We start from the raw sequence: 24035 nt of genomic DNA on the forward strand, positions 1-24035 counted from the left end.
ATGTGACTTAAAGGTGATGGGAGCCATGGAGCAGCTAAATTACATGTTCTACCTGGACCAAACATTCGATTTCTGCAGAAATGGGATGGGGAAAAAAGGGTTTGGGGAAAATTTACTGTTCTTTATTTACAATTTTGTTAGAAATACTATCAAGAAAAACTCCAAATGTTTTTACAAACACACATCTGGAAAAAGATACAATGTATTTTATTAAGTGCGATATATTGTACAATACAATATATGGTACAATATATTGTAGTAAGTACAATATATTGTATGATACAATGTAATGCATTAGATTGTATTATATAATGTAATGCATTAGATATAATATATGGCATATATTTTACTAGGGAGTAGATATGCAGATGCTCTTCTAGAAATTGTATTAACTTCACAGAGGGATCATTACTAATTACAGGTTGGAATGTTACTTATTCCCAAAACCTTGGAACAACAAGAAAATGAATATGTGAGTGCTGAAATGTCCTATACAGGGAAACCATTGCTCAAGAATTGTCTCCTAGTAAGATCATATGGAAGATATTTTCCATTCAAATAAGGGTGGGTTTTTTTATTTGTTAGAAAAGATCATTAAGTGCAAAACACAACCTAAAAGCAGGCAAAATCAGGCTTGAAGTGCTCTTGGCCTCATTGGCTTCTGGTTGGGTGAGATGAAAAGTACCCGTTAACTCAATCAGTTGTGTCCTGAAGGAGTGACGGGGATGGGGTCCTGCATCCTGAGTCCTCCTTCTCAGAACCTTCAATAATGACCATCTCCTCTCTTGGCAAAATCAGCCTGAGGAATTATGCACTCTGCTGTGGGTGTTTTGCCCTGCTAGCCCCAACTCTGCAACCACTTAGATAGGATCAGATTTACTATCAATACTTAGTTCAAAAAATAAACTTGTCCCACTTTAAATGGTCCATGCTATGTAACACAGCCCATAAGGTGACATATTTTGTAAATTGCAAATGAAATCAGGAAGATTCAAAGAAAGAAAAAAATCTTTATATAAATATGGCAGAGAAAACACAATGTCTGTAGGGATTTGTGCTCACAGCAGGGGAGAGTACCACTGACACACAATAAAACCTTAACATAACTTCACTTATGTTAACATAAGAAACAGGTTTAGAATTGTCTGCAGTGACAAACTAATATATCATTGTCCCAGCCTAACCTTAAAGCCTTAACACTGATACAGAAATCGGCCAGATAAAAACTTTCTAATGCTGTTTTGAGTATTAGAAAGCAGCATTCTTTATTGCAGTGTGCTGGTCACAGAGAATCCTTCTTCTAACTGAGTGCCCTGAGCATTGGGTAAATGCTCAAAGCTGTGAGTTTTTACCATACACACTGATGACACACTTGCTGGCTATCCCTCCCTACTTGATGTATGTGTGTTACTTTGTTTTACATAGTTGCACTCCTTATTGGAAAGCCTTATGTGGTTACCTGGGGATTGGCTTCAATGTCCAGTGTCCTTTTTAGGTGGCTGCTCCTCAACCTTCATTTTGAGTAAGTGCAATATTGTTGCTTTGCATAACTTCAGCTTTGTCAGCCTTGCAAAGCTAAGCTGGCATCCTGGTGTGTTTTGCATGACTTCTGTTTGCTTAAATTACATGCTTTGTTTCGCAAAAGCTGTGCTATTTTTTCTGTCTTTATCACAGTAAATTTTATTTCTGTTCTACTGTACTTACCAATGTATTTGTAAGGCAACTATTAAACTTCTGATTTTGTAATGAAGAAATTTATTCTTTTGCTCATTTAACATGATTTGTAGAACTTAGGACAAAAAGTGTAAAAATGACATGGTTAGGCTGTGTAGAGCAAAGAAAGCAGAGATCACCTCTGATTTCTGAGTGCTGTCAGGCAATGGTCTCCTCTGGGGAAGAGCTGCAGGGTGAAGACAGGGTAATAGGAAGATGTTATGATTTGTCACTTTTGAATCAGCTCAGCAAGTGACTCAGTAATGATGAATCTGTCCAGAAAATGGAGTGGATGAAGGCCAGAGAGCCATAGGTCATGTTGTCTAAGCAGTTAAATGGAAAAAACAAGGATGATAAGGGTGGGGTCAGCAGAAGAGGCCAGCATTGTTTCCACCAGGTTGTGAGCATCAGCTGCTATGGTGGCTGTGCACTTTAGCAGATTACCCTGGCTGCATGCAACATCCTGAGGCCTTAAGCCATCAACAGGGATGCTCAGGAACAAATGCATTGCAGACCTCTTAACACCAAAAAAATCCAGGGATTTGGGTGCAGTAATCATAACCATAGCAGGGTACTGCTAACTCTTCCATTACTGCATTCTGTGAAGGCTGTTGTAGATACCCACTGTCATCATCAAAATAATCTCTTAGTTATCTTGGAATTTAATAGTGCTACACCATAACTGTGAACATTGTTGTCATGCTTGCATTATATTCATATATTACAGTTGCATAAACTATCACATTGCACATGCTGTTAAATATCATTATATAGACCTGGCATATTAATAACTCTTTTTCCTTTTCTGGCCAATACCTCTGAATGCTCATGCATCCCCACCTTCAGAGCTTATCTTGCTACCTGTGCATGAGTTCTGTAAAAGTTTCTGCCTGTGCTCCCTCCACCCACCCCTAGAGGCACCTGTCAATTATACCTCTAATATTGTGTCAGCACATACACCGACATTCAACATGCTAGAATGGGCAAACAGTTTGTAGTAAGGTCCACCTCCCTAAAATGCTTCAGGTGGTCTTAAAATTGAGATCTAAATGAGTTAAATAAAAAAAAAAATTAAATTATGAAGCAAAAAGGATAATAGAAGATTATAAAACAGATTATTAACAGAAACTGTTCTGTTTTGTGGCATGCTAAATTTAGCAACTAATTATAAGTAAGTAAACAAACCTGTTCTGATGGAGGAATTGAAAATACTGGCATGAAAATAATATTCAAATGCTTCTTCTCTGGACCAGTGTGTTGTTTTCTCTAGTCTATAATGAAGGACTTGATGCACAAAGACAAGAAAAATTTGCAATAACATGGACAATTTTCTCCTTGTCAAGTAGAACTTTCAACAGTCCCAGCTCTTTGACTAAATGACTCTTAGCCCAACTATTTTCTGGCATAGCAGTTTGGGGGCAAATACATTGGTCTTGTAGCACAGTTCACTGCATAGCAAATACAAATGTACAGTTTTTAATACAAATGTACAGTTCTTCTAGGAACAAAGTGGTCTTCAATGAGTTTCCTGTTGTCTGAGAGACAATAAAACTCAAGGACATGTGGATGAATTTTCTATTCTAGTACTGGCACAGATCAGAGGGAAGAGATGAGGAAAGCTAACCACAGACTGTTTCATGGTGTAAGGCAAATGTTTGAGTTGTCCCATAACCAAATCTCTGACCCTTGGCATGAAATTTTGACCCTTGGCTTCATCATAATAATGGAGCAGTAAGGTGCTGAAAATATGAGAAACCCCACATTCTCTGCCTTTCACAGACAAGAGACACGTTAATGTTTGGGATGGTCTCTCCACTTCAATGACAAAAAAAGGGGAACAAAATCTCCTGACGGTTTTGAGTGCTTGTGAAAGTTCATGTCATGATAAATATGTAAAAGCCTTGATATATATGTTGATTATAATTTGTGCAAATGTAATACTGTTGTATCTGATTTAGGGAAATATGATTTGATATTTGTAATATTTTGTTATTGCAAAGCACACATGCCAGCACTGAGAGCTGCCCCCACATATCTGTTACACCTAAAACCAGTTTCTTGGACAAAGCCTCACTTACAATTTCATACATGTGGCTTGCCTGGAGATGGGTTGTTCCATGAGGTGATATAGGATCGCCTAGGCATTTATCATTCTGGTAACAACCCTAGACTGGGATCGCTGGAGTCCTCTGAGCTGATACATCTGAAAGCCACGGTTCTCGTAATTCCACCAGGGAAAATCATCCACACCTGGACTTGGATTGTTCAGCCTCGACCTGGAGAAAAGAAACTTTATGAATATGTGGGACTTTGAATGGAAAGAAGAGAAAGATTGCCAAAATCCTAGCCTCAGGAACTGCTGGGTCCAAGAGGGTAGTGTGTGTGTCCAGGAGAACCTCTGCTGAGAGGCGTCCTTCCTGTCACACAGCCAGCGCCGACCCCAGGCTCGGCACTGTCCTCTTTCTTTGTGTCTGGCTCAGAGAGAATTCGATACTAAATAAAATTTTTATTTTTTATTTTAATTTGGCTGGACCAATTTTTATCTATAACAGCCTTGACCTAGCAAATGTTCATTTGCAATACTCCTGGATATATAAGGTGTCCTATTAACAGTTAAGTAGTCTCCGTTGTGTCAGAGAGCACTACATGTTGTTGATACTGAGTTTCTCTCTTCAGTGTTCAAACTATTAGACAGTCTGCTCTTCACAAAACATACATCAGATAAAATGACTTCACATTTGCCATATGCTTTGTTCAATTTATATCTGAATTCTTGTGATCTTTATTTTTGTAGCTGTTATGTGTAATGAATGTAATTTGCACCAGTATAATATGGTATATGTAATATTTGATATTGTTGGAAGCACACATGTGGGCATTGGGAGCTGCCCCCACATATTCGAAAACCAGTCTCTGACAAAACCTCATTTGCAAATTAATATATTGGCTTGCCCACAGATGGGTTGTTTCTTGAGGTGATACAGGAATGGCAAGGACTCTAGATTGGGATCTCTGAAATCCTCCACACTAATACATCTGAATGCCGTGTTCCAGTAACTCCGACAAGAAGGTTCATCGCTACTGGACACTGAATTGTTCCACCCCAACACAGATAAAAGAGACTTTATGAATATGTGGGACTTTGAATGGGAAGAAAAGATGGATTGTTGAAATCCCAGCCTTGGGCAGAATATTTCCTATAAAAACTGTTTGTACCAAGAGGGTGGTGTGTGACATAGGGAGACTCTCTGCTGGAGTAGTCAAACTTGTGACCCACCCAGTGCTGATCCTGGGCCTGGCACCGTCCTTTTCTTTGTGGCTGTCTCAGATAGAATTTGATTGATGAAATAAAATTTTTATTTAAATTTTTTTTAAAGTTCGCTGGCTCAATTTTCATTTATAACATAGCCATTAACAAAATTGCATACAAAAAATTAAAAGCACCACTATCTGTGATTATTACTTAGATCATATGTAGTAAGTGAATAAATACCTTTAAATTTGAACATTTTTTTGCCCTTAGAGTGTTTTTCTCACAGTACTTATTGCAACTCATGAGCCCTTTGTTATTTTCTTTTCCTCTCCTCTGTACAACTGTAGCAGAAGAGGGTGAGTGAATGGCTTTCATGGGTGCCTGCTGTTTGGCCAATATTAAACCACAACACACACCTCCAGGTATTTTTTCCTGTAAACCACATGTTCCCCAGTAACGCATGCCTTGCCTGGGGCATAGCCTGGGGCATGAGCCAGGAGTTGAAGTGTATTGCTTTCCTTTTCTTGTTCTCTAATCCTGGACCTTCTTAACACTCTCTTATCTGATAGGAAGGGCTAGACACCCTTCTGAAAACTGCACATGCTACAGGCATGCAGCCCTGTGCTGTTTTACTGTCTACTAAAAACTCTACTGATACCATCTGACTTCTCAAGCTTGTGACTTACTCCTTCCCTGCCTTTTTGCCTGCCAATGTTTACAGGCTCTCTTGAGAGAAAGTCCTTCCTGAAGAAGAAAGGGAAGTATTAGTTTTTCTGGTCTGAGGAACAACTACTACAGGCTCATGCATGGGCTGACATTGCTTCTGCCTCTCTTTGTTTACCTTTCTCATCAGCAACTGTGTATCAGTTTGTGTCTATTAAAAACAGGTACAAGATGCAGTTTAGTGAGTGTGAAGGGGGCATGGCTTTGAGAAGAGACACTGGACACAGACTTTCAAATCTGTGTGAATTTAATAAAGAATTATGTTTAAATGAAAAAAAAAAATGTTGTATCAGTTTCCCCATGGCTTTTTGTCCAAGGTAAAAAAGCTGAATTCTCCAACTGGAGGGTGGAGGAGAGAGCAGGAGCCAGAAGCAAACATCATTTTCTGAACCAAAGGAGTTGTGATCAGCATGGAGCTTGGCTTAGACTTCTAAACCAGTCTCTCCTGTGTTTCTGTAATCTAAAAACACTCTATCTTCCAAAGACACAAGCAACCATGACATGAGCACAGCTGCTACATAGAGCAAAAATAGAAGGCACTAATGAGCTGAAAATTTCCACTTTCCAAGCGTGTGTTTGTAAGCCAAGCTAATCCGTGTATGACTGCAAACATTTTTTGTACATTTCACTAGTGATTTCAACAGCATGACGATTGCAGAGAAAGCAAAGATGATGACAGGAATTAAGTCTGGGACAAAGATGTGTATCTGTTTAAGAGGGAATACTTGGCAGAACATAAAGGTATGCAAATGGAGAGGGTGAAAGATGAGAATACTTAAATCTGTAAGAAAACTATTGCTCCTCTTTCAGGAGTGCTGGATACTGTGTGGCTATTTATTTTTTCTGATAGTTAACTGAAGACCCCACAGATGGACACTGAGCTGTTCATAGCCCTGAAGCAAAGCCCCTGGAGATGCTCACCCTGAGCTATAAAACTGCAGCTGTGGAGCAGTTGCCCTGTGAGGAACACAGCTAATAAAAGCCAGTTTTATGTGGTGCATAAAAAAACCCCCTTTGCCCCTTCCCATCACATCACATCCTCTTCCAGGAGGGGAAATCTCTAGCTCTGATGGAAGCCCTGCTCTCATCTTTGGCAGAGGACAGTGCAAGGCCAGGAGGTCTCTTGAGCATGTTGTTCACAACTATGAGTGATGGCTGGTGCCCCCCTCTGTAGCCTCAATGTCAGCCTCCTTCCTCTGCCTGTGTGAAACACATCTCTGAACTTTGCTGAATTGACTCAGATTTCATAACAGGTTATTAAGGAATGGGAAAAGAGAGGAACTAACACCATTGTTACAGTTGAAACAGTATGGTTTTGGTTCAGTTTCCCGAGGGAAACCAGACTATATATACAGAAGTAGTGCCTGCATAACTAAAATGAGAGGCTGTAGAAGGAGAGGTCAGAGAATTGTCATGCCCCTGTGAGGCTATCCATTGCTGTGCAGGCATGACCTCCTGTGAAAAAGAGAGAATGTAATTCTCCATCCCCACTACCATTTTGACCATGTCTTTTGTTAAGTGGTTTTGCTTCCAGTAACATTCAGGTTAATTTTTCTCTGGCAAAAATATCACTGATCACTTGATACTGGGTTCTTGTATTGGTTTACTTAATACACTCTTCAAATTAATAAAAAAATTACTATGTCTGATTAGCTGATAGAGGAATATAAATTGACTTGACCTGATAGAGGTTTGCAAATTTTTTTTAATGTTATATGAGATATTTCTATTTAATCATTGAAGTTAAAAAAAGATATGGCTACATGAAAGAAACAAGGCAACCACAGACTATTCTAGGCCAATTTTATTTGCCAAAAAAAAAAAAAAAAGGTCTTGTCACATCTCTTTGGAAGGGTTTGAGCCTCTGTTTTGGCAGACTTTCCCTACTTTCCGTCCTTTATGCTTACCTGCTTCACAGACACTCTGTAATACTGATCATCTCTTTCACTTCTTTGTCTGTTTTCTCTTTCTCAGGGATGTAGCTATTCCAAACAATACATTTGATTTCTTCAACTTTTAAAATCCTGCACATTCATCACAACATTATCATCTATGACTTGCAAGCAGGAGTTTAGACCAGCCCTTTCCATTCCTGCTTTGCTGCTGCAAAATATTATGTTCTAATATTTGAGCTTAGATGACTTCAGTCTTTGTAATACCGTACCCCTTATTTCTTTCCCTGTCTTTCTTACTGAATATAGGTGACTTCTTGTCACTATCAAGGTTTTTTCACATACCAGTCTCTACTTCTCTCTTATCAATATGGTGATTGATACTGCAGAGTAGTTCACAGTGCCAGAATTTCCTCCACCTCATTTCCAGGTGAACATCTTTGGACTTTCTCTCTGGTTGTCCCTTACACTCCAAGGAAAACAACAAATTATGAGTGAGATTTACTATCAGTTGGCTCACATTAGTGTCATGACATCTGTGTTACTGCCTTATTGTGCTCTATCAGGTCTCAAAAAAGATGTTATTTTACTCCATGTTTGCACAGAGTATAGTGTAGACTCTTAGACTTTCCAACAATACAAATGTAGCTCAAAAGAGAAGGAAATTACAGGTCCTGAAGCCACTGGTGCCCACAAACGCTGGTGCTCTCATGTTTACTGTGGGAAGAACAAAACTGAGCATTTTCACTCCTGGATATGAATTATTATCTCATGAATTCAGGTCTGCACTGAAACAACACATTAGTCAAATCATTAACCTTCAAGTCCTAAGGCACTTTACAGGCTTAAAGATGAGTGTCTTTTTAAAAGGTTTCAGGAATGTGCCTGTGATCTTTAAAATTGTTATTTTACTTCAGTCTTCATGAAACCTGTGCACATAGAAAAAACTCCTCTCACCTGCTAAATTTAATTCCAACAGTAGATTATGTATTTTCAAATATTACTGCAAAGGTTAAAGGAGACCTTAGGACCAGTGGAAATTAAATCAAAAGAATATGTGAAAAGGAAACAAGTTACTTTTGTCAACAAGATGGAAGGAAAGCTTTTTTTTCATCTGGTTGAGTTTTTACATAGTTTTGTTTTAATAAATGCCTCTATATGCATATTCTCTCTTCATTGGGGAAAAAAATGTATGAGGTTTCGTTATTATGTAAGTTAGCAGGGAGCTATGAATTAAAAGACTGAATCTGCCCTACATGAGTCACTTTACTTCTCTACGTGTCAGCCTCTCCCATCAGAAAAAGTCAACACTTCCAAGGCACTATGGTCAAGAAAGAATGAGCTTCTGCAGGAGCACCAGGTAGTATTACTGTTAAGAAGTTTCTGACAAATCAGAACCCCTAAGAGGGCAGGGAAAACAAAAGGTGCATATACCACCATTTTATTAGTAACAAAGCTATGATTTCATGGACAGCTCTGTTGGAGAAAAGAGAGACCACCCGATAACTGGCAAAGGGGGTGAAGAAAATATGGGAAAACAACATGTGTGCTTTTTGCATGTGTTGCCATGAAACATTTAGCAACAAACTCTGAACAATCTTTTGGACATTTCAAAAACATTCTGTCAGCTTTTCCATCTCCCACCACATGGTGCCTCTCGCTCCTATGTGGTGACTTTCCTCCTCCATAGTGCATCAAAAATACATAATCACCATTGGTATCATCTTTCGTCAACTGTGGTATTATATCAGTTCAATCAAATGGAGATAGTGACATCAGCATGAAGCATTCAAATGATGCCAGAAGCATTTTGCTATGCATAAAGGGGTTGGTTATTATATCACTTTTAAATTTATAGGTTCAGTTCATCTTAAGCTAAATATCTAGTTATTTAACAGCTGTTATGAGTCAGCCAGAGAGAGGATTACTTTAAAAAATGTTGCAACAAATGCTTTAATCTTGAGCTACAATAGAAGAACAAGCCTGGTCAGGTCATGTCTAATAAAGGTTGTGCTCCAGTTGTACTTAGGAGTTTATCACTGTTCATACAAAACAGGAGATGGTTTGATACTGTAAATCTTGCCACCCTCATATTAACCCCAGAAATTTCAGAGATAGTTGGGATAGATTTTTTCCATGCTTAAACAGTTTTAGATAAGAAAATTTTACAAATGGATACTTAAGTGGTTTATCCCATGCAGAGACCATGTATACTTACCATTCTGTCATGACTCTAAGTTCTTGGAATTTTCCATTATTGTAATATGTTTTTGTGTCTTCTTGTAAAAGTAATGGAGACATTGAGATATGAAGTCAGTGAGTTTTTTCTATGTCTTTACATCTAGGTAAGAAGCATAAAGAGAATGCAAAGCTGTAAAGCAGTCAGAATGCCAGCTGGAAGATATTTCAGTTTCAGGGGTTTCTAGTTTATGGGTATGCTTAATTCATCTTGACAGCCACCTGTGTAGACTGCCAGGAGAGTAGGCGCAGAGAAGAGGCATCTCCAGGCATCGTTATCCCATTACTCCCAACTTTCAGGGGATTACTGATGCCACCAAGACATGTTAGAGCAGTCAGAGAGGAGTAACCACAGTACACAAAAACACAGGTACAAAAATGGTGATTTTTAACTACTCCCCAATAACACTGGCTGAGCAAAGTTGTAATGGGTAGATGCTAAATGTCTCAGAGTTACGGGGCAGCACATGAAAATAAGCATGGCACCCAAACTGCTGCAAGGTTCAATATCTGTCCACCTTGAGTATCTGCAGCCCATGGTAGTATTGTCTCTGGAAAACTTTTCCGAAAACTGGAAAATCCACAGAACCTTCCTCACATGGAATTGAAGTCCTACTGCTAGAAAATGGTTAACACACTGCTACCAACTTGAAGCTAAATAACTACAACTGAATTGCTAGTCACATTTCTTAGGATGTGCTAATCTCAAATTGTGGCTACCAAAGCAATTTCTCAAAATAATAGAGTGTACAAGTAGTCAATCACAAATCAGAATATTAAGTATTAATACAAGGTACTAAAACAAAGAGAAAGTTTCTGGGAAGGTACAGAAACTGCAGTCTCTATGCCACTTGTTCTTATCTTTTCCATTTGCCAAATGGGAAACAGCAGCTGGAAAAATGGGTTTGGGCAATTAGTAAAAAAATTCCGTAATAATGATTCAACTTTAGTCAAATGAGAGTCCAATTGATTTTTCCCCCCTCTTAGTATCCCAGAGGTGTCATAAAGACATGTCATATCAGACCTGTTAGATTTCTGTAGTGACAATAGTGCTAGAAACATGAAAAAAACCCAAAGTTAAAGAGACAAACAGAAAAGCAGTGAATTGACCACAGGAAACTTATGCACTTCAAGCAAGAAATCTAGATCTGTTATTGAGTAAACTAGAAAACCTTCTTGAATAAACCAGAAATTTTAAGTATACCCCTTAAAAACAGTATAAAAATAAGATGGTGGGATTTTTTATGAGAATAGATGACTTCTATTTGTAATTTCCTTTATCATTAAGAATGATGCACTGCAGTCAGCCTTATTTGCAGTTTTGAAGGAAAAACTCTATCCATCTATGAAAATATGTTAAATACATTATGTATTTTTTAACAAATCAAGTTATCATCTAACCTTTTGATGATGAAGCTTCTCAAAGATAGACAGTAGTCACTTCCATTCACAGCAGCATGCAAGACAAAATAATATTTCATTCTTTACATGGTTGCAGAAATTATCTACATCAGGAAGAAGCAGTAGAAACACCTAAACAGAGTCTTCACTAATTTTTAAGACATTATTTGGTACATAAAAGAAAGGAGGAAAAGGGAGGAAACCAAAATTTAAGTAGTTGTGCAAAATTGCAGAAATACACCCTTCACATAGAATATGTGTTTTTGTCCTTCCATGAACAGGGACAAAAATGAAAGTACAGTTAAGTACTTTGTGGTACTTAAACTAAAGACCAGCTTACTCCTGAAAGAATCTCTCAAATAGACAATTTTAAGCAAACCCAATCTCTATATACTCCAAATTCTACGTCTTTCCTGCTTTTAGTCCATTCCTTTTTAAGACAGTACAGAAAAAGACATTATCAACCTCTTAAATGAGAAGATAGATTGAAAAAGTAATAAAAAGGAGGTACATCCTCAATTCTCATGGAAATTTCAATGATTTCTTCAAGAAGAGCAAAACACCATGCAACAAACATGCCTGAAACATTGATTTGGATCACAAGATTTAATTAACAAATTACACCTTTGTAGAACTTCTCATAGAATGGTAGAGAAAAAGAAAGTAGGTCTTAAATTTGTCATTTTTAATTATCTCTTTAACAGAATTGTTATTTAATTAATGCCTCTGATTACGTTTGTTTCATTAAATTATGAGACCTGAATCATACTATAAGACCTGTACAGACTTAGGAATTTTAAGAGGTAGGAAAGCTAGTCCAGTAGGTGTCAGCTTGACATCTAAATTATTCATATTTTTTCTAATGTGTTTATGAGTTGCTGGTTTGCTACTTTAAGGAGAACTCTGCAACTGTACGATTGCTCTCTTGTCTTTGTATTTAGCCTGACATTATGAAATAACTGTTACTCATAGGACTCTAATTTTTAATCACTTACGTTTACTAAGAACCCTTAAGACCAAGTGATTTTCACAAAAAAGGGTCTGAAATATTAACTTTGTTTTGATTCACATAGTGTTTGGGGTGATTTTTGGAGGGGTTTAGTGTTTTTTTTTTGTTTTGATTTTTTGTTTTGTTTTGATTGCATCTCTTTTGAATGAAGTTGCAATTTCTAGAAAAACAGAAAAATAAACTAAAATAGTAACATGGTATGAACTTTTACTGTTGTGACAAGCATAATGAGACAAAGATGATGGTTTTGCCTTTCATTATTAAAATAGTTTTGGCAGTCTAATCTTTTTCTCAGTAGAATTCTAGTCACAGTCATATTTCCTTATCTTCCTCATTAAACATTTAGACACTTTAAAAGTTCTTTAAAGATCAACCTTAGACAATTTATGGCCAAGAAATGAGACGAAAAATGCTGCTGCACAGAAAATTAAGGATTAATTACACATCACCATAAGGCTAAGGATAAAAGTCATCAAGGCATTCACCATAAATATGCATCTTGAAGAGCAATTTTTAACAAGGCTCTTGATTCATTATCATCCTGATACTTGTTCCTTTGTTGATGCTGTTCATGTTCTTTTATTCCATCAGTTCAAGTACTTTTACTGTAATACAATGTACCAATAAGTAGGGGTAAAGGAAAGAGTTCTTATTTATGAAGTTATTAAAATAATTTTGCTTTTTCTTTCTTGAAAAGAGTTAAAATTTAGCTTTCATATTGTTCTTTTGCTGCAATAGATATTTCTTAGAATCACTAGAGTTGACATATTACTGGAATTATTAGAATAAATAGAATTTAATAAAAGCCCTAGAATTTACAACATTATCTCTGGCATATGACCCAATGAGAGAACAATAAACCTTTTAATTACAAAAAAAAAGTCTAAAATATTTCAAATTAATTTCAAAAAGTGCAAGATTGGAAAGAGAAAAAAAAAAGATAAATATTAGAAATAGCTTTCTGAATACCTCTTTTTTAACTTAAAAATAATTTTCTTACTCAAGCAAAAATATATTCATAAATACAAGAAAACAGATTATTCTTTATTCATAACAAGACACTGAATCAGGCTTGTTCATAAGGTGAATTCATTTCCAGTATGGTCACTGCCAGCTACTACAAGAACATATCCCAAATCTCCTGTATGAGCAAATAGATTTGCGTTGTTCTTCTAAATGGCTTTGAATAATTCATGCAACATTCAATAGGACTAGCTCTAGGAAGGGTAGACTAAGGGCAACTTCTAAAGAATGTATATTGACAAGGAAATTTCTTCACTGCAAGTTACCAGAGAAAACTCCTTTCCAGTTGAAGTTACTAGCTTAATCCAGCTAATATTTATAGAAACTTTTTAATGGCTGGTAAAGTGTTTTCTATTCAACCTTGAAAATAGGCAAGTTCTGGCCTAAATTATATTCATAAAAGGTTGTGACATATTTTTGTGTTATATAAGCCATTTGGATTTCCTATTTATGATTTATAGTGGTTGCATGTTTTCCTTCCTCAGTTTAAAAGTAAAAAACAGGAATTGATGTCTACTTCTATTGATTCTAGACAGAATCAATAATAAAATCAATAAGAAACCATTCAAGTTCAATGTCTATTCTGCTAAAGATTAATCCATAAGAAGATTACCATTTTAAATGAACCTGTTTCACAAAACAGGTGAAACTAAAACTTTCTTCAGAATTATATTGCCCCACTCAAATAGTTCACTGTATCCCCAGAAACATAAACTCCATAGTTTCACAATACAACATGGGGCAAAGTTTTCCTTCTGCTAAGCAGGAATTTAAACCTTCTGGGTAATGCCTCCCAAACTACTCAGAACAGGCAGGGAATTTCCCCTAGTTTTCACCATGGATTTATTATTGTAGCTCCACAACATGGAGCTGAATGTCCTAAAAACATGTTAATGCTGCTGCTAAAGTCATACAACAGCATTTTCCCTGAGTGGGTGTATTCAGCTCATTTAATAAAGATTATGAGTGACTGCACCCTTTTTTTGGCTATGACACAACTTAAGGATAGTGAAATTTAATAGCATATTAGTCATCTGCCCAGAGGTAAGTATTTCATAATGAACTGAAAAACCAGAAAATTGTGTCTATGTGTGTGTTTTAATATTACTCTGTTCATACTAATGAAATTTATGCAAAGCACCAGAAAAACTGATGAGTGTACATCCGTAACGTGACTGAAACACACTGCAAGTTGTGCTAGGGTGAGGTGTTAAATTATTTATTAAGTGTCAAGTTTGTTTTTTTCTTTTAATTGCTTTCCTGATATTTTGAAATTATTTCTGCCATTTAGTATGAAACTATTAGTATAAAGATCAAGAAAAAAAAATTGTATTTTTATTCCTGCTGCACTGTGTGCCTTGCCCAATGAAGATGGCAAAGGCAGGAGTGTCCCAAAACATCTGTAGGCAGAAAACTTTGAACTTTTTCCATCTTTTAAAATACGTAAGCAAGCCAGATGTGAGTACAAGTGAGGGGAAAGCAGAGAAAAGACATGGTGATTCAGAGGACTGTCAGTGGAATGAAGAATATGTTGGAAAAGAGTTCTGCTGCAGGCATAAGGATGAGCGCTGGCATGGCCGAACTGCTTGCTCACCTTTGGAGCCCAGAGCCCTTAGGTTTGCCCCATGTCCCTTATGGGTGTTGGGCTTGGCTGTGTGTGATGTGGGGACACCATGGCCACTGCTGAGCCTGCCCTGATCCTAGCCCACAAAACACCAAGGTGACATTGCTGGTGAGCACCAGAAACCTGGGTTTCCCAGCTTCTTGGACTTAGCATAGCTGTCTACACTTCTGTGCTGTCAACCTGGTGCCAAGGAGGAATGAGTACATGCCTTTTACATCCAGGTCAGGTTGGAAATCAGCTAAGGGTCCAAAAAGCTGAGAGTAGCTGGGAAATCTGCAATCCTAATTCCTTCATATGAGAGGAAGTTCTCCCATTCTACCTAAGCAGATGTGATACTGGTGCTCCTCAAAATTCTCTGAAGGACAGATCTTGAAAGTGCCATGTACCTGGTGAGCACCTAATTCTACCTACAGAAACAGAGGCTCATTTGGGGTTTTTGCTGGGGGCTTGAGGAATGAGAGATCGCTCCCTTCAGCTGTAATGTCTTCCTCACTGGAGGATTACTCACAACGTCTGGGTGCCAGCCAGGAGCCAGATGGTAGGGTGCTGCCTTACAGGTCTAGGTCTTCTCCTGCAAGTACAGATCTGCAAAAGCTGGCACATTCCCTTCTCTTGCAAACAGCAATCTCCAAGCTGGCTGCCAAGCATGCAGGATAATCTTCACCACTTCACCCCACCTTCAGCTGAGAAATGGTCAGGACAAGCTCACAGGATGTCATGTGTGACCATCAGTTGGCTGTGACCAGGGAGAGAGAAGAATGGAGAAAAGACATAAATCCATCATTTTATATTTTTAACTAGCAGTTTTTAAAAACTTGTTGTGAGTGCCTTGGGAATTAGGCAGTAAATTGGTGTCTTTGGATTTAATTTGATGCATTTCTATTGAGTAGCTTTTTATTAGATTTTTACCCAGTAGCTGTGTTGTTGCATGAGAACCAAGTGACCGTTGAGTATTTTAAAACCTACAGTGATTATTAAGTTTTTCTCCAATTATCTTCAGTGAAAATTTTATTCTTGTTGGCAGTGTGCATCCAAGAAGAGGTTAAGAGAGCCTGGAAGAGCCTCTTGTTCATATTAGAGCACAATGCTTTGAGACAAGCAGCTGCAAATTGTTTAAGAGAAAGAGAAATAAAAGCTACAGACTCAAACAAATGGGCAAGTGCTCCAGACAGCTCTGCTTAGAGCAAAGGTGTGCTTAAATGTATTACTGGACTGAGGTATGACAGCACAAATTACCTCCCTAGAACCAAAATCAAGATTCCTAAATCAGCTCACATGTGTTTGATGTCTTAACCCCAATGCTATTGTGATTTATTAAAATTAAGTATAAAAATTAAGTATAAAATATAGATAATGTAAATATATTTGTCTTTGATCAATTGAATAAAATGGGTAATATACAAACAAAAATACCCTTACTCTCAATCACCACCACTGTACAGCGGGGCTATCTACTTTTTAATTGTCCAGAATGCATGGTTTGGTAGAACCATGCTTGATAAAACTGAAAAGCTCTTTTTAGCTGATTCAGTTTTTTTTTTTTTTTTTTTTTTTTTATCAGTCCTCCATATCTTTATTTTCTTTTGAGTTGTGCTTAACATTAATAACTCTGCAAAGGATTTGTTTTCTTCAGGTTTTGAAATTTGCAGAAAAACTGCAAAGATGGTTGTCTTGGTCCTGAAAAGGTCTTATGTGTGTAATTTCAGAGTACATGAAAGTTTTTCTTTTCCTAGAGAGGGCAAAGCATATTCACTCATGAGGGAGAGGACAGAATTCTTTGTCTTGTTGAAAATCACCTCTCTGGATGCATGCCTGAGTAAATGAATACTATAAATTTCTCTTTCCAGAAGCCAGAGCAAAAAATCTGTAATAATATAACAAATTTATTTATTTTGATAATAGCATGATAGTTATGGAATTCTAATACACTTGTTACTCTTTTAGGACAAGTATATACAATACATTTTATCTAGTTGTAAGGAAGTTTGCTTTTCTGATTTTTAATTCTAATTTGTAGAAACAGCCTCAAAACCTGTGCAGCATCAAAGCATCTTGCTACAAAGGGCCTACGCTTATTATGTATTGACTAACATCAGAAATAAACCCCTCTGAATTCAAACAATTTATATTTTCCTGTGCTTCTCTTACTGCTTACTAATAAACATTGTTTCAAAGTTATGCACTCCTACTTATATAACCTGCTTTCATGTCATGTTATTGATTGTTTTGCAAAGTCTCTCAATTGATATGGCTGGCAAGATGTTAGTTGGCAACTCAGAGATAAAGTACAATCATCTAAGTGTTTTTCTTCATAAATTAAAGAGTTATTTTCTTTACATTGCCTAAAACAAAAGTGTGATTCCTGGTGCTCAGATTAAGCATGTCAAAACTCAGCTTTTCTGTAATGTTCCTCCTGATTTATGGTTTTAAGAATGACTAAATAAAACCAACCTTTTCTTTTCTTTCCCCAAGCAGACATACAAATATGTAGGTCACAATATTTTCCATCTCATTTTAAAAAATTTGCTTCATGTTGGTTTTGTTCTGTCCCAAAATATATCATGAATACAATAGTCAATATACCCACGTCCCTAATAGAAACATTATTTCAATGCCTAATAAAAACATTATTTCAATGCCTAATAAAAAGTGTAATAATTGGGAAAGAGAAACTTATCCATTTGTAAAAGAATTTTCAAAAGCCGTGTGAGAGAACAGCCACACATAATAAAAGTTATTTTCTAAAGAACACCTAATTCAAGCCTCCACAGAATTTCACTGAAAAAGTGGAAGCAGCTGATGATGCCAGAGCGGGCAATTTAAGCATGATTATGCAGACTGATCACAGTATATTTGCACACACAGAATACTGAGAAAGTATGAACAAGCTCCCCAAGAAAGGCCAGAGATTTTTGTATCTCACCTCACTAATAATTTATAGACAGGAGGGAAGAAAAATACTTAAGCAACTTATGTAACCCAGTCTAACACAGTCCCAGACATTACATACCATGACTGCTTTTATAAAGGATCCCATAGCAACTTGAATTATTTCTGAAATGTCTGCTAATAATATCTGTTATAAATTACATTAAATGTAATGTCAGGTTTTTTAAGTATCAGTATACTCTTGTGAGTCATTCTTACTCATCCAAGCAACCTGTTTTTAGTGTAAAAGGATGGTAGACAGATGCACTCTAACCCACTTTTGATTTTTTAAAAATAAAATTACTATCTTGTTTACTGTGTGCCTACTTGTTAGGTGAGAAAGAATATGTTCTAAAATGTTATAAATTTAAGCAGGAGTATGAAGTTCAATTACACTATTACATAGCCTTACAAACAATTATGGAGATCTATCAAACTGAAAAATACCCAGGGATTTTTCATCAGACCTACACAGAAACACTCTTTCACTACAACACAGCATGTAAAATAATAGATGTGATACTTGTGATATTGGAAAATGGAGAAATAAGGAAGACTTAAAGTGCAAATGAAAAAATATGCCAAGTATATCAGGAAAGAAGAAAATACACTTATTTTTTGCCAAGCCTTTGAGATACCCGTAAGAGTATTCACAAGTCTGCATTGCTGTGTGTGATCCTGAATGGTCTAGACAGAAAAAGGAATCAAACAATCATTAACTAACTAACTAACTAACTAACTAGAAACCCAACAAAAAATCTATCTAAATGAAGTTCTTGTAGAAGCCGGTGTCCTGAATTTCAGATAAGAAAAATAATCTACTTCAAATACATTAAGTTTGTAAGAGCATTGGCATAAATGGAGGAGACAGAAGAGGAGCAGCTGTGACACTTCAGAGGAAACACCACAGCCTATTATTGGGCAAAAAACACAGTCTCCATCCTACAGATCTTTGGGACACAAAATGTGGGCCAAAATTAGGAAAGTGTCTGGGAGCAGAACTAGGCTTCCAAAGACCTGTAAGAGTAAGTCAATCTTGGATACCGCTTGTCCAAAGCCAACAGCCTGTGCTGGCTCTGAGACATGCAGAACAGTAACTACACAAACAGCTCTATATAACAGCTGTACCAAACATCAGTGAGGAGGGTCCCATGCAGCCACAGTCAGCCCCAGAAGATTACTCTGTTCACTTTGCCACTCCAGACTCTATCCATACCTTGGAGGATTTATATGCTGCCTTTTTCTTTGCTAAGTGTCTCTCAGCACTGTGTGAGACTGGAGAACCAAGGGGAAAGAACACAAGGGAATCTAATCTTTCCAACACTACAATATGGGACGACTCAAAAATGACAAAAAGTGGTTTTGCAGCCCACGAAGTCTCACTTCAAGGAAAAGTCACATCTACTTTCAGATTTTTAGCTTTACAGTTAAGACTTTACTTTTTCCTATTTTATGTATGCTTATAGATAAATACATGTCCTTTCATGTGCATATTTCTGTGTTTGGTACATACAGAGAAGCGTAGAAACATATTGGCTTCCTCTCCTTTCCTCATTCACAAAAATGCTGATTTAATAGCTTGTAAAGAAGCCTCTTACCATAAATCTGGTTTTATTTCTTTTATTTAAATTGGTATCTAGAAATACCCATACACATATGTACACACATGTGCATGCACTTGTGCATGTGCTTAGATAAAGGAAAGGTAACATTCTCATCCTTGTGACTCCCTCTTTAAGGGGAAATATGACCTGGAAGCGAGGGTCAGCATACCCACTCTGCTTACAAAACTCTACCATCTGTTTTGATTTTTGATTACATAGATGATTACATATTTTTGCTGTTCTTCTATCCATCATAAGTAACAAATAAAGTAAAAATCCTGTAAATTATTGTGACACTGCACATGCAGAAGACCTAGTTTTCAGTGGATAGTTTTCAAGATATCTTTGGTCGTTCACATCCTCCCAAATTTGTTCTCAAGGTAGACAGGTCGTGCAATGATGCCTGGTTTCAAAATTATTTTTTTAGACTAATGCCTACTCTTTAAAAACAGCAGGAGCTTCACCTTTAACAATGTAACATGCTTCAAAATTATCTTTGACATTAAAAAGAATGTAAAAAGTGCATCAACTTTCACACCACACTGAGCAAAAAAAAAAAAAAAAAATAAAGTGGACTGTTTCAAGTCATACAAATAAAAAGTTATTCTTTTGCTCTTCAATTGATGTTGGCTGCCAATATTTAAGGAAATGCTTTAATTTTCTACAATAAAAATCAACAAAACTCAAATAAATGTTCTGTTACAATTTCAAAATTAAGCCATGAATAGAACGCCTGTGCACCTTTTGTCTACTCTGGCATATCACATAAGCACTGTAAATGCAAATATTGCGTCTGTATACAACATTCCCACACCTTAATATTTACAGCTGGAATTAGTGAATTTTTATCATTTATTGGTTCTGGTTTGTCTGAATTACGAGTCTAGCATCAGATTGGTAAGAGTGAAAAATAAAGAGGAATATAAATAACATGAACCAGCAGTCAGTTTATGTCAAGGCTAATCAACTAAATGGTGATATTCTTGCAACTGTTTACTTTAGAGTGTATTTTGCTGTTAATACTTGAATTATCGCATCCTTTTTGGAAATATTGAGATTTACAGGCTGGAGTTCTCTAGCCAAACAACCTGTCCTTTGCAGACAGCAAAGTGAAACTTCACCAGCACCAGATAATCTTGGAGTTAAAGGGGATCATTATGAAGTAGTGAGAATATGGTTAGTCTCTCTCTCTCTCTCTCTCTCTGCTCAGTTGGTTCCACTCCTAAGGGCAAGAGAAGCCGCAGCAGATGGATCTAACATATTCATTTTGCATAAGGGTTTTCATGCAGCATAATTTTTGGGGTAAGCAAGGAATGCTGTGCATTAAATTTTTCAGTACAAACTTTATAAAAGCATGGGCAAAGTAAACTTGGTCTGCTGAAAAGATGTCCAGACTTCCTCTGGGAAAAAGTGAGGGTATAAGAAGATGATTTTTTGCAACATTTTTATTTTCTGTCCTATTATATACAGCAACTGAAACTTACCATCAAGTGCATCAAAATGCTGTATTCAGTTACCCGTGTAATCCTCGCCAATATTTTTTTTTTTTTTTTTTTTTTTTGAGAATATATACCTCAAAGTGCAAACTGCACCTGGGAAGAAGGCATAAAACACCGGGAATCCAGGAGCATAATTGAAGGAAATCATATAAGGATTATAGTGTATGGCTATTTGAAAATTAGCCAGCAGGCCAAAGTTTTGGACAAGGAGCAAACAAATGACCAAACTCAAATTCAAAATAAAACAAACAAAAAAAATTCCTCTAAATTGCTGTCAGTGGTGGAACTAATGAAATATTGATTTGTATTTAGCCTCTTCTAAATTAACACCTGCAGCTATTTCTTCCTAAACATCACCTTGCCCCCAAAAATATTTGCAATATACTGTCATGCTTGTCAAATCCCTCTCTTTCTGCTCCCTTTTTTGCCTCACGTGCTGGAGGAAGAGGAAGGCAGATGTGGATTTCAGTGACAGAGTGGACAGGGCATACATGACAGCCACCCAGCCTGTCAGGTATTTGTATCTAGGAAGGTAACTGAATTCTCTGTTACCTGTCCAGACACAGATTTTCATAAAATTCATAAGAACTATGGATCCTCATGTATTCTTAAGTCAAATTCAGTTGAAATTGACAAATTTATATAATAAGAATTTTCTCAGAAAAAAATGGCACATATAAAATGAGATGGAGCACAGCATAGACAGAATGAACCTATCCTGGAATGTTATTCAGAGGAGTGATATATAACAGATTTGGAAGCTGGTTACTCTAATATTCACTACAGTTTTAACACTGAATCCTTTCTTGGATCTGACTTTGAAAGAGAGATTAATTGTTTTGCACTTCAAAAATACGAATGGTAACAGACTGGTAAAACAAGCCCTATAGAATAAAAAGTGAGATGAGTGGATATGTTTAACTTGGATATAAAAGTACAGAGATGGGAGATTATGTAAAGAAGTGTTTAATAAAATGATCAATTGCTCTCTGTGTAGGGAAAGAAAAGATTGACTTCATTTGCAGCAAAAATAATTTGTATGAAATCAGTCAAATAAATTTTCCAAAGCAGTGTGTGATCAGCTGCTATGAAGGATTTTAACAGAAATTTACAGAAGCATAGTCTCTTGTAAAGACTTTCAGCTTTATGCTTCTGTCACTCATCTCAAACCTTATTGTCTGGGGAGATTTTGGGGCCACAGTAAGGAACATTACCATTACAGCAGCACAGCTTGGGCTCTATTTGCATAATTTGTAGACTTCCAGAAATGTTCTCCACTGATAAATCTGAGAAAAATCCAGTAAAGAAAATGTGAATCTTGATGTAGGCTTCAGTTAATTTTTGCTCAAAATCTGAATGCATGAAAGGATTGTGCTTCTGTATTTTAATATCTAACAGGAGAAAATGCTTTTTTTTCATGGTCTCAGTTTATCAAGCCAGTGAAACAAATTCAATTCAAAGAAAGTAAAAAATAAATATTTCTATATTTTTCCAATCTGAGTATTCAAGTCTAAAGATTAAAGCAACAAAAATTAAGCTGTATGCATGTATCCAATAATTTCCCAATAAATATTAATAGTGAGTTTTATTTAGTGGTTTTTCCCCTCTTCAGCCTCTCCCCAAACATTTTTTTTTTTTAAACTAGTTAATGACTATGGAGTCACCTCTTCATTTATAGAGAAGTGATTTTAATCAGTCATTCTCTATAGGGCAAATTGGTCTCAAACACTTTTTTAAAAACAGTTGTTTTATTTTGTTTTGGTTTGTTATGTTTGTTTTTTTATCTGGGACAATATAAAATTTCACTCCTGCAAGTCTGATCACATGTGGACAATCCCTAGTTACCTAAACGTTTACTAGTTTCAAGTGAGACTTTTGCATGAGTAGAATTAATGAGCAAATATATTCAAAGTTTAGGATTTAGAATCACATTCCAAATACAGGAGTTGAAAAGCAGATTGTTTCTTGCTTGTTACACTGCAAAGGGGGTTGTACTACAAGATGTTATATGAGATTTTTAAAATTGAGAATTTGGGATTCAGATGACACTATTTAAAAAAATTGGATTGCAATACAATAATGTTAAATTAGCTTATAAATATGTATTTAATTAATTTTAATTCATCCATTCATTGTTATACATAAATGTGTATGAAATTTGGGGGTTGGGTTTTGGAAAAAAGAGAAGACAGAATTATACCCCCTTTTATATATAAACTCAATATTTAATGAACACATCAATTTCTTATGCTTAATATATTAAGTCTGACAATAATTATTTTATGACTACTGAGGTTCTGATAACCAAGGTACTAAGTGAACAGACATTCCAAACTTTGAAACAACAAAGGAATAAATAGGGGAACTCTCATATTAGTGTTCAGCATAAATTGTATTTGACATGGCAATTGGAAGGTGGATCAAAGGACCAAGCAAAACACAAAATACCCCAGTTGTGTAGTGATGTCTGCCCACATTATTCTCTTTAATCTGTTTATTTTCTTTTATCTATTTAATTTTCAGGAAGAAACTAAATCAAATGCTTTGAAGATCTGAATAGTGGTACATCAGCCACACTGTTTGGCAGTGCTCAAGTTGTTCTGATTGGTAAGGTTGTGTCGCCATCCTTGAAAGAGGATTCTGGGGTTTCAGAGACTTTATTGCATGAATTTCCCTAAGTATACATGAGTAGTCCAATGGCAGCAAACACAATAACTCCCATGGAAAAAGTGTGGATGGACCTGAGGCCAAGAATCACATCTGTAAGATGGAGGCAAGGAAAGAGGAAATTCCACAATAATGACTGGAGTACCGTCAGAGGAAGAGTAGAGATGCCAAGGCAGCAGCACTTTCCTGAATGTCAGCCCTGAGCTGCACCATTTAAAGTTATTATTTTTGGTTTCAAGTTCATTACACACAGGGTCAAGGGATGAAGAAGAGCACCTCTAAGATGACAGTACAAAATTTGCATCACAGCAAGCCAAGATTATGTTTGTGGCCCCAAAACCTTTTTAATTACTTGCACATTCAAAAGATCTCAAAATCAGCAAATGTATCTCTCTGCTAAAAATTTCAGTGCCAAAAGCCATACAATTGACTCAAAGTAAAAAGCATTTCAAGTGAATCAC

General features: G+C 36.5%; 1 long non-coding RNA gene across 2 annotated transcripts in view; it reads right to left on the minus strand.

Moving 5' to 3' along the window:
• Positions 1-258: 258 nt before the first annotated feature.
• LOC146763784 (uncharacterized) overlaps positions 259-24035 on the minus strand; it is a 30548-nt gene continuing 6771 nt past the window's right edge. Inside the window, exons 3-6 of one of the 2 annotated variants that reach the window (XR_014951541.1) lie at positions 15385-15612; positions 11221-11259; positions 7927-9922; positions 259-3989 (exon numbers count right to left, since the gene is read on the minus strand). This is a non-coding gene — a long non-coding RNA (uncharacterized LOC146763784). Of the gene's footprint in view, positions 3990-7926; positions 15613-24035 lie in introns of both variants that reach the window. The other variant, XR_014951540.1, reaches the window with a different exon arrangement.

The sequence above is a fragment of the Lonchura striata genome, chromosome Z, assembly GCF_050655825.1.
Source record: "Lonchura striata isolate lonStrDom1 chromosome Z, ASM5065582v1, whole genome shotgun sequence".
Classification (NCBI taxonomy): Eukaryota; Metazoa; Chordata; class Aves; order Passeriformes; family Estrildidae; genus Lonchura; species Lonchura striata.